This window comes from Mustela nivalis, assembly GCF_964662115.1.
Source record: "Mustela nivalis genome assembly, chromosome: X".
Classification (NCBI taxonomy): domain Eukaryota; kingdom Metazoa; phylum Chordata; class Mammalia; order Carnivora; family Mustelidae; genus Mustela; species Mustela nivalis.
The window spans coordinates 2928418-2943221 of record NC_139040.1 but is presented as its reverse complement, the minus strand read 5'-3'; the positions used below and the strand labels follow the sequence as shown (position 1 = coordinate 2943221).

Genomic DNA, 14804 nt, shown 5'->3' with positions numbered 1-14804 from the left:
TATTTCTCAGCTTGACCATTTACAAGTTGTGTGATCTTGGAGAAGCCTCCTTGACTCTCAGGTTCTTTATCTATAAACAGTAAAGATAATTACTGCAGAAAGTGCATCTTAATCCAATAAGATAAGGAAATGAGAGCTATCTGCTTCGATAACTAAATGAGATCTATCTGCTTTGTAAAATACTATACAAAGCCAAGTTATTGTCAATTAAGAAGTATTTTTAAAAATAGAGTAATTATAATTTAAATCTATACTAAATCTTTAACTGTGCTATAATGACATTATTAATTACAAAAGGTTACATGTCAACTTGGCTTATGGTCATGATCTGAAGTCTGTCTCTGGTAATATCTTAAATACTCTTATTTTTCTATTAATTTAAGGTTGTTGTCTTTTCCTGTTTAAATCCAGCACATTTTAAATTCTTATGAGATGGTTCTAGATCCATTAACACCCAAATTGTTCTCTGTAACGTGTCCACCTCACCTGGCTGTGTGTATCTGTCTAAACATGACAGGATTCCCAGCTTGGAGGTCATATGCACTCTAATAACTGCATGCTTTCACACTTGCCTGAGGGACTCTCACATGATGATTCCTGGTGCTGATAGATAAAGAATGGAGTTGGGGTCCATTCCCCTGCAGCTGCAGCTGTGAGATCTGGAGCCAGCCACTTGGTTTCCATTTAAATTATTGTGTTAGTATGTACAGGACCTGGTTCTTGAGCAGGGAAGCCGTTAAAAAATGAAGAAGGAGAAGGAAGAAGAAAGAAGAAGGGGGAGCAGGCTCAGGATTCTGGGTTTTATGTTTCATTGTGTTTATATGAATCATAGCCCACCTGTATTCCAAATTTAGCTATATGACATATTATTTTGATCATCTCAGAGCATACAGTCATTAGACTGCCTTATTAGATTTACAATTGATAAGAGTAATTTCATTGTTAATATTTTTTGAAAAGCTCAAAGTAAGACTCAAAACTCATTGAAGCAGCTCTGAAATCACAGAGGGCTCAGACAGTAATGAAAAGGAGTCTAATAAATATCATCAAAGTTTGGAAAAACTGGGAACAAATTATCGAGTATTAGCCTATTTTATGAAAAGTAGTTTTGGGCAAATACACTGACAGCTGCTAAATAAACTGCTCAGACAGTTAACAATGTAATATCTTCTCTCTTCCTGGTGTTCATTCGTCTTTTGTAATGAAGATGTCATGCTGGGTATTAGGATCTGAGGAAGTGGGACATGCTCTGGCTCTCTTTCAACCTAATATTTTTTGCCCTATCTTTTTGTATTCCAGAATATTCTTCTGCTTTAGCTCTGTTAAACTTTTTTGTTAATTTTTGAACTTTTATTTGAGTATTGGCAGGAACTATATGTATGTGTCCTCCTCTACTTGTACTCACAATGATTGGAATTTTGCTGCATTTGTTTAATCATTATTTATCATTATTCTCTCTCTGTCTCTTCTGCTGCACTATTTATTTATCCATTTGTTTATTCACTGGATTATAATATTATAATATTTTTCCATTATTATTTATTTCAATGCTCAGATTGTCCCACAGTCGAACCATGGTCGCCCCTTTAATCTGGTTCTTGTGTCTTTTGAGTGCTTCTCACCATTCTTGGAACATTCCTTACTTTCTGGCACTAATGATATTCCAGGTTTGTTTTGTTCTTTCTCTGCCTCAGCCATGAAATCAGCTGGTTGTCTAAACCTTAGCCAAAGGAATCTTGGCTTCTTAAGTGCAGGTATTTAGAAGACAAGATCTGGATGCTAGTTGTGCTCCTTGTTACTGACTTGTGACTACTTCTAGTGCTTTCAGAACTAGCACACAAATCCACACACACACATAGGCATAAAGACCTATATCTATATTTGTTTCCTTGTCTATCTGTCTCTTTGTATGTGTACCGTGGTATATATGTGTATATAAAATAATACAAACCGTGAATTCATATGGATGCCTCCAATTCTAAACCAGCACCACAGGGTTCATTCTGGGCCTTTCATTTCCATTTTTGCAACACTCTAATCCAATAGTCAGATTAGCTTGGCCCCATTATCCTCAATATATTTACTTATTAGCTCAAGTCTAGAATACACAGAAAGGAGTTTTCTGGTTGCCAACTCATGTCATTGAGAAAAGCAGACTTCTTCATTTGAGTTCATATTTTTGTTTTTAAGATAAAATTTATATGTAATAAAATTCACAGATCTTAATTGTTATTGCATGATATTGGACAAATGCATAAACACATGTGACCCATATTCCCATCAGACATACAGTATTTTCAACACACTAGAAAGCTTTGTTGTGCCTTTTCTGTTATTCCACTACCTAGTGGCAACCACTATTCTGATGTTTTTCAGTATAGATCTTTTCCCTTTGCAAGAACTTCGTAGAAATGACCCATATAATATATACTCTGCTTAGTCTACTCTCTTAAAACTCAGTATAATGCTTTTGAGATTCATCCTGTCATACGTATCAGTCTTTCTTTTATGTTAAGTCTTTGGATGTGACACAATTTGTCAGACATTTTCCTTTGATGGACATTTCTTTCTTTTTTATTTTTTAAGATTTTATTATTTATTTGACACAGAGAGAGAAATCACAAGTAGGCAGAGAGGCAGGCAGAGAGAGAGAGGGAAGGAAGCAGGCTCCCTGCGGAGCAGAGAGCCCGACATGGGGCTCAATCCCAGGATCCTGGGATCATGACCTGAGCCAAAGGCAGAGGCTTTAACCCACTGAGCCACCCAGGCGCCCCTGGACATTTATTTCTAATTTTTGGTTACTACAAATAGAGTTTCAGGAAACATCCTCTTATAGGTCTTTTTGTGGACATACATTTACATTTTTAAATTGTTAAACAATTTATTAAATTTTACAGCAAAATTGATTTGTTTTTTTTCTTGGTGTACAGTTCATGGTTTTAACACAGGCATTGATTTGTGTAACCATGACCATAGTCAAGAGAAAGAACAGTTCCATCACCCCCAAAAAACCTCCTTGTGCTGTCCATTTATAGTAATCCCTACTTCACCTCACCCTCAACCACTGTCAGCTGCTCATTTATTCTGTATCCCAGTAGTTTTGTCTTTTTGAGAATGTTCTATAAATATAGTCCTACAGTATGCAGTCTTTATCACTGAGCTGCATTTCAGTATATGGGTGTACCACAGCTTATTCATTCACCTGTTGAAGGACACCTGGGTTGTTGCCATTTTGGGGGCAATTATTAATAAAGGTGCTATGAACATTTGTATACAAGTTTTTGGTGGACATAAATTTTCATTTCATTTCTCTAGGGTATTAAAGTATGGTATTAATTCACATTCCCCTAATGACTAAAGATGTTGAGCATCTTTTTATCATTTGAATATTCAGACGCTTTGTCTATTTTTAAAGCAATGTTGCTTACTTTCTTACTATTGAGTTTTGAAAATATTTGTATAGTCTACATACAAGTCCTTTGTCAGATATTTGATGTGTAAGTACTTTCTCAAGTTTGTAGCTTCTTTTTTCACTCTCTTAACAGCGTCTTTTGCAAAACAAAAAATTTTTAATTTTAAAGAAAGATAGTTTTACCATTTCTTCTTCTTTTTTTTTCTTTTGGGGCCATGTCTAAGAATTTATTGCCAAACCACAGATCACAGATTTTCTGTGTTTTTCTCCCTGGAAGATTAATAGTTCTGTGTTTAAGGTTTGTAGCTATGATCCATTTTGAGTTAATATTTTTATAAGGTGTGAGGTTTAGGTTTAGATTGAAGTTCATATTTTTTGCCATATGGATGTCCGATTGTTCCAGAACCATTTATTAAAATATAATCTTGTCCCTCTCCTGCTAAAAAGCTCTCAGTGGTTTCCCCTTGTTCTTACAATGAAATCAGAAAGCACTTTGTCTGATTTGTAAGTCATAATGCTGTCATGCTTACCTATTCCTCAAACCTCATTTTGTGGCACTCTTCCTCCTGTCATACTCCATCTGCACCGTGAATTCTCACAGCTCTTTTCCAACACAGAACCTTTGCACATGCTTATGTCTTCAACCTGGAATATTCTTCCACTGTGTTGTCCCATGGTTCTCTAGATCCACTTTTGGTTCTCTCTCATGGTATCCTGCTCTTTTTTGTTTGTCACACTTTTTTACAGTTCATAAGTGTATAGTTATCTTCTATTTGTTCATTGAATTCCATATGAAATTGTAAACCTGTGAGTTCTGTGTTCTCAGTGCCCAACACTGTGCCTGCCCTCATGAAACTTATTGCCTAGTGTACACATGGACAAGTAAACAAGTAACTATAATAAAGTCACCATTCCATGTCAATGTGTCTAAGCTCATTCACTGTACTTTTGGTCCTGTTTTCTGCACCGATGAAAATGTCTTTCTCCTCCATAGTTTTTATGTCCAGATCCTTTTCACCCCTCCAGAATTTCCTGTCAGAAGTTCCTGCTGCCTGGGCTGGAAGAGCTCTCCCTTCCCTGCTTTCCAGTTGGCGCACTCCACTTTGCCTTGAGATTACACAGATGGTCTTAGCTCTTCTGTTAGAGAATCAAAAGCTCCGAGAAGGAAGTATTCAAACTGCATTCAACTTGTGCCTCCCTCCATGCAGAGAATAGTTTGTCTTATTAAATTAACTCACTTTCTGGTTTCTAGGATACAAACATGTGAGTAGCCGTGTGCCACCTTGCCAGTAAAAATTAATGGGGCTGATGGGGAGAACGGAAAAAGACAAAATTTTTTTTAAAGATTTTATTTATGTATTTGACAGACAGAGATCACAAGTAGGCAGAGAGGCAGGCAGAGACAGAGAGGATAAAGCAGGCTCCCTGCCGAGCAGAAAGCCCGATGCGGGGCTCGATCCCAGGACCCTGGGATCATGACCTGAGCTGAAGGCAGAGGCTTTAACCCACTGAGCCACCCAGGTAGCCCGGAAAAAAAAACAAATTTAAAGTTATATCTCATGTTTACACAGCCAACTCTTGGGTTACCAGTGCTTTAATATGCAGTGAAGACATATAAAAAGGTTTTCTTTTAAAATATGCTGGAATTTGACCTCTGTAGGTTTTTTTTTTCCCCAAATGGCTCAGTAATAGTCCTATGAAGGTGACAGAAGAAACAAATAGAATGCCACCTTTGAGAAATTTTAAGACAGTTGATTATAAAGTAGGAAGATTGAGATGCCAAATAAAACATGCGCTGTTTGATAAAACCTTACCATGAACATAAGTATCCAGGCCAGGCCCTCTGAAGCCACTGACTGTATTAAAAAGAAATCGGTCCAGCTGTGTTTTTTTCCGTGTAAAAATACTACGTGTGTTTTCTTTTTCTTTTTTTTTTTCCTGAAGTGCTTTGTCAAGGGAATAACTTAGACTAAACAATGATGAACTTAAATTCATAAAACAGTTTTCAAACCATTTCAAACTGGAAGCAATATTTGATAATATACCTAAACATGAAAATAATGAAGTATGCAAGTATATACAGTAGCAGATGAATTATAAAAATGCATCTCAACTATCAGTTCCAGTCCTTCAAAGACTGTTCTCTTGGAGTAAGAGATACATCCTTATAGAACCCTGTGCCGTGCTGCAAAGCTTGGTGTTAATAGGCTTATTCGCTGGAGGGAACAGAGCCAACTCTCTTTATATCTTCCCACACAGTGCTGGTCTTAGTATAGTCTCTTGTCTGGTTTATGAATTTCTCCTGGAATGAATTTTCCACAAATATATGATGGAGAACTGTGTAGCTTTGACATTCAGTCTCCCTGTGAATGTTAGCAGTGTTAGCAGCTGGCACCAAGGCTGAGGTCTAGGCACGTTCCAGGGGCTCATCAACCAACACTATATGTCACCTTTTCTATGTTTGAAAACAGGGCAGACCACAGAACACTAATCAGATTCTAAAGGTTCCTTCTTGTTTGCTTAATATTTTCATGCTGGTCAGAAAAGCAGTGTTCTTTTCAAGATGATAAAACGTTGAAATTTTTTTCTTTTGGTTATTGATGATTGACCACATTTCATAGCAATAGGGTTTTTGTTTATATGGGGTTTGCTTTCTTTTCATTCTTTGACAGTAGGGCATTGCTTATTATAGGTTTCTTGCCCTTTGAGGTACAGGGGACATCAGGCCATGGCTTTTACTATGTTGATGATTTGTATGTACTTTCTAAGTGGTATGAATATTGTGCATTTCTTGTTTTTCTCTTCTGGTGAGGAAATACCACTGAATGGTGTTAGATATTTTTCCTCTTTTGATGTGTTTGTGGAAAACTGGTGTAACCAAAAAGCACATTACAGAAGTTCAGACTGGCCCTTTAGAGCGTGCTGTTTTCTATGAAATGGATAGAGTAAGCCTTTGATGGAAATTTTCCCATTTGGACTCCATCCTTTGTAAAACACTGAAATATATGAGGGTCAGAGCATTTGAGTTTTGTTCCTTTTTAGTTATGTATCAGCAGTGGTTGGAAACAAGTCTGTTTACATATCACTAAAACAAGGACTGAGTTTCCTTAGCTATGTGATAAAAGTAATTACCTCCCAGATAATTTTTTTAGAGACTTTATTTATTTATTTGACAGAGAGATGGAGAGAGAGCACAAGTAGGCAGAATGGCACACAGAGGGGGAGGGAGAAGCAGGCTCTTGGCTGAGGAGGAAGCCCCCAACGTGGGGCTTGATCTCAGGATCCTGGGATCATGACCTGAGCTGAAGGCAGATGCTTCACTGACTGAGCCATCCAGGAGCCCCTCTTCCCAGATAATTTCAAAAGGGACCCCATACTTTAAACATATGAAACTTGACATTTTGTTTTAAATCTTCATATTCTCATACATTTGAACTTCCTGTATGAGATAGGTTTGGTAACATAGCAGCTTAGGGTTAGGGTTAGGGAAGATGCCATTGATACATTTGGCTTAGAGACCCTAAGTCATCTCTTAGGAGCACCAGTTCTCTTGGCACTTTGGCCAAGGAACAACGAGGGGTGAAGGGCTTAGAGTAGGAATCTGAGAGAAGAACCAAGTATTTCCCAAGCCATCTTATTTCATTTTCTGCCTACCTCCCAACCCTCGCACACACTCACATACAAACACACACCCCCCCCCAAAACATTTCCTGTTCTATCCTTTTTGGCCCCAGAGTACTGGGTCAGAAAATATATGGGTTTTGTTTTTGGTTTTGGTTTTGGTTTTTGGATTTTTTTTTTTTTTTTGCCAGAAAGTGCATTTAAAAACTGCCAGGGAGGTGAACCATGAGAGACTATGGACTCTGAAAAACAATCTGAGGGTTTTGAAGTAGTTGGGGGTGGGAGGTTGGGGGAACCAGATGGTGGGTATTGGAGAGGGCATGGATTGCATGGAGCACTGGGTGTGGTGCAAAAACAATGAATACTGTTATGCTGAAAATAAATTTTAAAAAATTATTTAAAAAACCTGCCAGGTTCCTCAATATATCATAGTTAATAATATAAATTACTCTATAAGAGAAGACTGGATATTCAAATAGTACACTAATTTCATGCAGAGTATCTGAAATATCATACTTTTCCCCTCCCATTAAAAAAGAAAGAAAAAAAATTTGAGACTAAAAATAATTTAACCCAAAAAACATTTTTGGAAGCACTGTATTACTCAGCCATCTGAAAAGACGAATACCCACCATTTGCATTCGACAAGGTTGGAACTGGAGGGGAATATGTTAAGTGAAATAAATCAAGCAGAAAGACAGTTATCACAGGGCTTCACTCATATGTTGAACATAAGGAATAGAGCAGAGGACTGCGGGGGAAGGGAGGGAAATCTGAATGGGATGAAATCAGAGAGGGAGATAAACCATGAGACCCTCTACTCCAGGAAACAAACTGAGGGTTACAGAAAGGAGTGTGGTGGGGTTGGGGTGACAGGGTGATGGGTATTTAAGGAGGGCACATGTAGGAATGAGCATTGGGTGTTATATGCAACTAATGAATTGTTGAACACTACAACAAAACTTATGACATACTATATGTTGGCTAACTGAACACAATAAAAAAAGTTATCATATTCAAATGCTAAAATGTTTTTTAAAAGTGGGAGGTGGGATTTGCTGTCCCTTTGCTAGCAAGAGACTATGATCTTGAACAACTTCCAGTCCATCAAGATCTTTCCCAAGCAGTACTGAGCCCAGGCTGCTTTGGGAGAGAGTGGAGAAGCTGTTGCCCAGGGCTGGTAGTGGCAATTCCTTGGGGGTCCAGCAACTCAGGATCCCAGTCTGTGCCCCACCCCGAGTCTCAGAATGGCTCGGGAGAGTGTTTCAGAGTGAGGTAGTCATCCAAATCTGAAGACTCTTCACCTCAGTGCCTCTTCTTCATGAAAAAAACATGAAGATAAAGAAGTTTTTAGACCTCTCAAGCCTGTTGATTTGACCACATTGGCAGTAGAGCTTCCAGCAGTGGAAGATGTGTGACACCCACACAAAGAGGCAGATGACTACTCATCCAGTGAGTAGTCAGGGACAACAGATGAGGAAGATGATGATGTAGAACAAGAAGGGACTGAGGAACCCACCTCTGGACCTGTGGACACCAGAGCAGCAGCATCTCTGAATTTGAGCAATGGTGAAACAGATTCTGTGAAAATTATGATTGTCCATGATGATGTAGCAAGTGAACCAGCCATGACCTCTTCTAAGGAGGGCACTTTTATTGTCCACCAGCCTCAGTCTGCTAGTAACACTCTCCAGAAACACAAATCTTCCTCCTCCTTTACACCTTTTATAGACAGCAGATTACCACAGATTTCTCCATCTAGCAGGACAACAGTGACTTTTGTGGTAGGATTTTCCTGTGATGGAAAAAGACCAGAAGCCATAGGGCAAGACCTACGAAGAAGGATTCAGCAGTCAATGTGAATCTCATGAACACTAGACCACAGAGTGACACCAAAGAGATTCATAAATGTAAAATGAGATTTTATCCTGAGATTCTGTGTGCCACCTTAAGGGGAATAAATTTGTTAAAGGTACAGAGAGGGGCCTGATGTTGCTTGACAGAAGTGGTCAAGGGAATATAGATCCTCTAATTAACTGAAGATGATTTCAGCAGATGGATGTCCTTGAAGGCTTGAATGTCTTGCTGACAATGTCTGGCAAAAAGGATAAGTCAGTTGTCTATTACTGATCTTGGTTAAGAAATAAAATACTTCACAATGTTCCAGAAGTTGAGATGAAGCAAGGATGGACAACCATGGGGGACTTGGAAGTATGTGTACACTATAAAGTTGTAAAATATGAAAGAATCAAATTTCTGGTAATTGCAGAATTCTGTGAGGGTCTATGCATGGGCACCCAGGCTATGTCAAAAATTTATGGGCTTTAAGTCATTTGGAGAATTGGTACATAAGCCATTACTGGTGGATCTCACTGTTGAGGAAGGTCAGAGGTTGAAAGTGATCTATGGATCCTGTGCTGGATTCCATGCTGTTGATGTGGATTCAGGATTGGTCTATGACATTTATCTACCAACACACATAAGAAGGAACCTGTACTCTATGACCCAGTGTCGTATCAAACCCCATGCAATCATCGTCCTCCTGAACACACATGGCATGGAACTTCTTGTGTGCTATGAAGAAGAAAGGGTTTAGGGGTGCCTGGGTGGCTCAGTTGTTAAGTGTCTGCCTTTTGCTTAGGTCATGGTCCCAGGGTCCTGAGAGTGAGCCCCGTATCAGGCTCTCTGTTCAGCATAGTAACTGCTTCCCCCTCTCTCTCTGCCTACTTGTGATCTCTCTCTGTGTCAAATAAATAAATAAATTTTTTTAAAAAAGAAGAAGAAAGGGTTTACATGAATGCTTAATGGAAGAGTCTCCAAGTATGTGATTCTGAAGTGGGGAGAGTTGCTGATGTCTGTGGTACGTATTCAATCCAGTCAGATGTTGGGTTGGGGAGAAAAGGCCACAGAGCTCCGTTCTGTGGCAACTGGTCAGTTGGATGGTGTGTTTATGCACAAAAGGGCTCAAAGACTAAAATTCTTATGTGAGTGCAAGGAAAAGGTCTTCTTTGCCTCTGTTGCATCTGGTAGAAGCAGTCAGGTTTATTTCATGATGTTAGGCAGGGCTTCTCTTCTGAGCTGGTAGAAGCAGTGTAATAAGGATTGTTGGTCTCCAGATTTTTCTAAATCCTGAGAACTTGGAATTCCTTGCATATTGGAGCTTAGAGCTCCACTCTGTAATCCAGGACAGCTCTCTGTGTGTGTGTAGGCTCTACATGTGGGGGTATTTTGTTTTCATTTCCTTTATGCACCTCTTACCAGTTTATCCCTCTTCTTTTCCCTACTCAAAATTAAATCAAGGCTGCAATGCAGCTGGTGCTGTTCACATTCTTAAAAAAAGAAAAAAAAGAATAATGAGCTCAAGATAATCCTTGTGACAGTGAGGCATATTTCAGGATGGCAAATTGCTCCTTTCCACTCTACTGGTGATGATGTAACTATTGCCCTCACTGGTATAAGCAGTTGGCAGACGGGGTTTCTATTCAGACTTTGTCATTTATTATGACCTTATAATATTATTCACCTTGTGGAGTCTTATATTCATCATCTATAAAGTGGGGATGATAATAGAACATATGCCATTGAGTTATTTTGGGATCCAAAGTGGCACTATGTATAAGATACTTACTACATGGTAGAAACTCAGTAAATAATAGTGTCTCCCCTGCCAGTCAGAGGTGAGATTGGTGATGGGTATGCAGTAAGGTTAGTTAGCAGTTGTCATAGAACTGAGGGTGGTGATGGGGTACTTACTCCAAATAACTGATTTCTTGAACTGATCAAAATTATCCCCTTTGCCTATCTGCCTTTCAGTGAGTTTCCCCAAAATAAACTAATTCCATCTTCAAATAATGTAAGTCTATTAAGATGACATTCTACAGTAATTTATTTACTAAAAGGTGTTATAGTGAAAGAGAAGGAACATTTAAAAAGCAGGGTAGTTATTTTGTATTAGTAGGGATCAATTTGTACATTGATCCAGGGGCTCTTACAAGTGTGTGTTGTACACACAGCCATGTAGCTACACAATACCCCCCCTTCCTCCTCCAACCCTTGCCCAAAGGAGTAACCGTCTAGGTGATCTACAGTAATAGCACTTCTTGATCCCCGGTCTGCTTATCTTAACACTGGAGAGTCTGCTTGTTGGTTCTAAAGGAATAAAACAATGGTAGCATGTGCAGAAAATGTATAGAACACATTTTCTAGGAGAGAGGATTAAAATCACAAAGAACCATTTTAGAGCAAATCACTGTCTTATACATCCCAAATCATATATTTAAGTGGAGAAGAACTTAGAGGAATGGAGCAATCAAAGAGAGAATGACTAATGAGGGCATTTGAGGTGATCACATTGGACTACACAGATTACAAAGCACTTTGTCCAAACATTATTTCATCTTTACAAGAATGTTGCAAGGTACATATTATGAACTTCACTTTAAACATTCATAAGCTGGAGCTCAGGGAAGCTAAAGGACTTGCTCTAAGGCTCACAGCTAGGTAGTATCAGGGCTGATGTTTGAGCCCACGTCTGTGTGACCTCAAATTCTGTCCACTTTCCTTTGGCAGCTCTGGAATGCTGGACACAATGGTGAAATTGGGGAAAAGGGAAAAATAGGAGGCTGTTTCAGGGGACCACTTAAGAGAGTAGTGACTTGGGGAGAGGTAGACTCTGGAGATGATGCTAGTACTAATCCACTTGTCAAAGATGGCTGAGATGCAGTTGGGCCTGGAGGAAAAGTGGATGCTTGCACATTGACCTAAGACTTCCCATTTCAGACAGGGAGTTTATAGTGGGTTTCTCCTGTGAGCCTATGACCTAACTTTGGTTAGAGTAATCTTGAAAATAAGTTTCTTAAACTTTGGTCACAACCTGTGACCAAGAAGGGAAACCTGGCTTTCCTTTCTGCCATCACTTCAGAGGAGAACATCTCAGCTGTTAAGATAAACATGGAGAAACATTTAAGATTATATTTACTGCCACAACTGTTAAAACAACACCTTTGTTTATACTGTATCAATGTATGAAAAGACAGTATTCATTGAACATCTTTTTCATATTTACAGTTTCATCTACAGAGCAAGTAGAAGTATATGGTGTTTTTTGAGCCAAGAATAACCTTCCATTAAAGTAATTCAGCAGTTTTGAGTGCTTTACCAGTGAATATCAAACCTTGGGAAAAATGTAAAATAGAGAGAGTAAGAAACATTAAGGGCTCAACTTAAGAGTAACATTTTGAGGTTTTACATAATGAGACAGGTACTTTTCTTTGTAAAATTAGAAGGTGTTATTTCCATGTAAATATAGCTAGCAAAATGTTCTTTGGTCATTTCCTTTCTTTTTGAAAATTAGCTGATGAGATTTAGTAAAGGAAAGTTCTGTTTCTGTCTGCTCCTAACCAAAGGGCAGCAGTGTTTTATGGCTGCAAACCCTCCACTACATCTCCTGTCCTGAGCCTGACCTCATCATTTACATGTACAGACTAGTTAGGTATGACATTCTCTTTAATGCATTTTTTTTGCAATGTATGTGCTTGTTTGTTAATTTTACATTCTGATTACAAGTCACAAATATGCCATCTATATTGATGTATAAAGAAGCATGAAATATAAATTCATGGAAGACTCTGGAAAACAATTACATTCTTGATATCTAAGCAGTGGATTTAAAGCAAATGATCATTACCTCATGGTGTTTTGTTGTCAAAGTCAGTGTCTTGTCCAGTAAAACTCACTGCATCCTTTGATACAGCACTGTCCAGTAGAACCTTTTGTGGTGACAATGATGCTCTTTATTTTTTTTAAGATACATTATTTATTTGAGAGAGAGAAAGTGTGTGAGACAGCATGAGCAAGTGAAAGGAGCAGAAGGAGAGGGAGAAGGGCTCTTGGCTGAGTCAGGAGTCCAATGTGGGGCATGATGTGGGGCTCGATCCCAAGACCCTGGGATCATGACCTGAGATGAAGGCAAGTGATTAACCAACTGAGCCAACCAGGTGTCCCAACAGTAATGCTCTTTAATATGCTCTAATACCATAGCTGCGAGATACATGTAGCTACTGCACACTTGAAATGTGGGTGTCATGACAGAAGAAATAAATTTTAAATTTTCTTTAATTTTGGTTTTAATTTAGCCACATGTGGTGAATGGCTGCCATATTGGACAGTGCAGTAATACATTCGTTCACATACTGTTATCTCAGGTATAGAGTTATTTGCTGTTTAAAAGCCAATATAGTGACATTTAAATGCTTTTAAGGAACAGATAGAAGCCTCAGTTTGTTCTTGAAAATAACTGTTCTTGAAAATAACAGTTTGTTCTTGAAAATAAGCCAAGCTGGCCTGGGGTGAGGGAAGAATGTGCAAATATTTCCATTGAGCTAGCTGGTCAGATTGTTTATTCCTTTATTCACTTAGCAAATATTCATGGAATACCTAGTATGTGCTCCATTGTGGTAGGTGCTGGGGATACAAGCACATGTGCACTGCCTTCAAGAAATTCACCAAGTAGAAAAGTTGGTCAGAAAGTTAGTAACAAACTCATACAGAAGCGAGTAGAGAAAGAGTGAAGAGTCAAAGATGACTCTGCAGTTTTAGTCTTGAGTGACTGCGTGAGTGACTCTTGGAAACAAAATACATTTCCATAACAGATCTTTGGGAAATTTTTAAGTCTTAATAATTAGTTTCAGTATTAAAACCAAGATTCTCATTCATTCATATTCTCTCACCCTCCCCAACTCTCCCCCAGTTCTCTCTTACCTTCCACTCATTTGGTGAAAAATAAGCTAGTACTTAGACTCCAGTGCCAGGAAGCTGCATTTTCACCTTGGGCATCGAAATTCTAATTTTGATAGAAATGAATTGTTAATGAGCCAAAGAATAGAGAGTTTCTCTAATTACAGGAAACAAAATTAAATTTGGCCTGAAGGCATTTTTTGGTAATTGCAGTTGGTTTAAAGATTAAGAAGATTCACTCATATGCCTTGCCTTTTTTTTTTTTTTTTAAAGCTTGCTTTGCTCGGCACTGTTAACCAAAGGCATTAAGACCCGTAGCAAACTTCATTCTAATGAGGGTCCAGATGATTTATTTTATAGATACACTGCAGAACAACTTTCCCTGTAGGGATAGTAGCACCTCAAAGATTGATATGATGTATTAAGAAAAATAAATATTTGACTTATTTCGCTAAGCATGATACACTCTAGTTCCATCCATGTTGTCGCAAATGGCAAGATTTCATTTCTTTTGATGGCTGCATAGTATTCCATTGTGTATATATACCACATCTTCTTGATCCATTCATCTGTTGATGGACATCTAGGTTCTTTCCATAGTTTGGCTATTGTGGACATTGCTGTTATAAACATTCGGGTTGCTGGGGGGAGGGGGTTTGGGAGAAGGGGGTGGGATTATGGACATTGGGGAGGGTATGTGCTTTGGTGAGTGCTGTGAAGTGTGTAAACCTGGTGATTCACAGACCTGTACCCCTGGGGATAAAAATACATGTTTATAAAAAATAAAAAATTTTTAAAAAAAAGAAAAATAAATATTTGTTCTTTTTTTAAAAAGATTTTATTTATTTTTTGGGGAGAGAGAGAGATGGCAACAGAGAGCGTAATCGGGGAGTAGAGGGAGAAGCAGAGCCCGACGATGTGGCGCTCAATCCCAGGACCCTGCATCATGATTTGAGCAGACTCTTAACCAACCGGGCTACCCAGGCATCCCTCAGATATTTGTTCTTATTTGAACCTTATTTTTACTGTACAGTAG

At 38.6% G+C, this 14804-nt stretch overlaps 1 protein-coding gene across 1 annotated transcript in view; it reads left to right on the top strand.

The window, feature by feature from the left end:
• The window catches only part of PASD1 (PAS domain containing repressor 1), a 93443-nt gene that overhangs the window by 62985 nt on the left and 15654 nt on the right, over positions 1–14804 (top strand). The window lies entirely within an intron of this gene.